Genomic DNA, 2,719 nt, shown 5'->3' on the forward strand with positions numbered 1-2,719 from the left:
GTCTGGGAAACACTGAAGGGAGGAAACAACCCATAATAAAAGAACTGAACAGAGAGCAGCAGTGGGTTAGTCTGAACTTCCACTGCTAAGTAAGGCAAGGATGGTCTGATTTTCAGTGAGTCAAGCAAGTACTTGGACAGTAACAAGACTTGGACCATTATTGCAAATACCTCATGCAAGAGGATGAGGCTGTTGAGACCTCATACTATGGAGTTGTGGAATTTGTTGCTAGGGACAGAAAATAAGCGTTTTTGTAGGTTCACAACCAGAGGTTGTGAAGTCAGTATTTTGGAAGTGTGTGATGCAGTGGTCTTTGGAAGGATGCCCACCTTATCCAACCAATTACCCTAGTTGGAGGTGCCCACAGGGAAGCTCACATATGAAGCATCCATGCCCAGAAGAGCCCCACTTAGGCATGTTTCATCCTCTTGTTCCCTTAAGTGTCTACTCTTCCAGAGATCAGAAAAGCAAGTTGAAGGAGGAAGAGGAGGAATGAAATCAAATAGTGTGCACCTTCGCCTTGTGGCGAAGAGAAATATTGTTAGTTATATGTGGTAAATAATTTTTAACTTAGGATGAGTTTTTGATTTATTTTAATAATTGAAAGAGTCATGATTATAAAAGGGGGACTGATCTTCATTATAGAAAAGAGACCAGAAAGTTACACAAGCTACCTGAGATGTGATCAATCAGTGGAGAACATTTTAGATAGGGCTGAAAAAAATCCTTTTCTATTAGCCATCTAAGACATTCAGATTGTCCTATAAACAAAGAAATCAATGGATTAGGATGCCTTTAATGAATATGTGAGAGACTGTATGATTCTATAGAAAAAGTTTATAGTGCCTTAAACCCATCTGGCAAAAGTGAGGTAGAATGAACAAAACTGTATTTCCCAGTGGTAGGGATCTCCCTCTAGCTCTGTCCTTACCCTATAGTAATGGGAATGGACTGAGAGAGAGGCACTTGCTATACTAGTATTTCTCAGATCTGGACAGGTACAATGGCTGAATCTAATGTCCCTTCCAAAGATGGGAAATCTTAGGTAATGACACATGAAGAGGAGAGAAAATAGCAGCTAAACATAGAGGAAAGAATAAGTGAGTTATGTAAGAAGGGAAATTCAACATCACATTGGTTTACAGCAAGAGAATGGCATTGTCTCAGCACAATTATAACAGATGCCCAGAAAGGAGGAAGCCACACTTTTGCCAAGACCACCCCTGTTTTTGAAATCAGACAATATCTCACGGCAATCTGCAAACCTGAGTGGCATCTCTCTGGGGGACATTTTGGACATGCTGTGTAATGATGACTGGAAAAATTACTAATGACTATTTGAAACTCTAGCAATGTGCCAATATCTTTTGACTCTTATTTTTCCAGGCTACATATACTATCTATAGGATCACTTGAAAAGGAATTTCTGGAAACCATGCAGTGTCCAGCTCCCAGCAGACTAATCACTGAGCAACTATAAAGCTTGATGACCAAGTGCTTAGGAAGTTTTCTGGTAATGAAGGAGAAAATGTAGCAGCTGCCTGCCCGACATGCCAGTGTGCTATGTGCAAGTACACATTACTTGCATTTTTGTGGGTGCAAAGCTATTAAACAGAAGGAAAAAATGGGTTTTTGAAGAGAATAGGGCAGTGGGCTTTAGTAGTGGTTCCAGCATGCCTTGGGGAACAGTCTCATGTCAAGACAAGGAAGGCCCCATGGCACACTCAAGGTCTGACCACCACGCACTCTTCAGAGCATGAAAGACCCAACATCTGCAGGTGCAAACATGACTCCTAATTGCACTCAGCTCAAAGCACAGAAGGATAGCAACATACGGTGAATTGGACATTGGTCTACAAGATAGAAAGTGTTGTAGAGAAGACAGTCTAGATATCAAAAGACAAACTTAATTCACTTTTAGTGAGAAGTGGTAGTCAGAGGGAAAAGATGCATTAACCAGAATACACAGATCAAGGGCATTCTCTTCCAGGAGAAAGGCAAGAGAGGGGTCAGCTGGAAAGATGACAAGTCTCCTTAGTGAGTGGATCATGAGGTCTGAGAGTGGTCTTGGAATCATGCAGACATTAGTGGTGGGGAAGGCTACACAGAAGAGGGAGGAGGTGAGCTGAGACTTGAGGGATGGGCAGATACCCAAAGGATAACTCAAGATAAGAGGGAGGCTGGACACAGAGAAGAAAGTCCTCCATTTCAATTGAGACTCTTATAAGGGAATAAAAACAGGATTTTATCTTATCTTGAGTCTTTGGACTGCGTTATGGCTTCCTGGAAATCTCTTCCTGATTGCCTTTCTAACCCTGGGAACAAATAATACGAAAGTGCATTTTTGCTTTTCTGAATTAGGTTCCATCAGTTTGGAAACTCATCGTGAACAATTCTCCAGTTCATTCATCCCAGAAACTTGCTCCTACTTTGAACACTGATAAGTTGTGAATTTTAACTTTTATGGAACTTAATTCTTATATTTTTAAAGAGAAAGCCCGCAAACACAGGCCTCCGTTGACTGGCACTTTTTTTGAGAGAATTCGCAAATTGTGCCACATGATAGAACATGTACTATAAAAAGTTATTCCACGTCAGCTGTCACCAAAAGCATCTGAATTCTTTTTGTTTGGACAAGGCTCTTTGCCAAGCAGTTATCATGGACACTGGATTTCCTAATAATGCTTCAGTTCTAGTCTATGAAAGAACCCTGTAAGTT

This window comes from Talpa europaea (genome assembly GCF_964194135.1).
Source record: "Talpa europaea genome assembly, chromosome: 13".
Taxonomy (NCBI): Eukaryota; Metazoa; Chordata; class Mammalia; order Eulipotyphla; family Talpidae; genus Talpa; species Talpa europaea.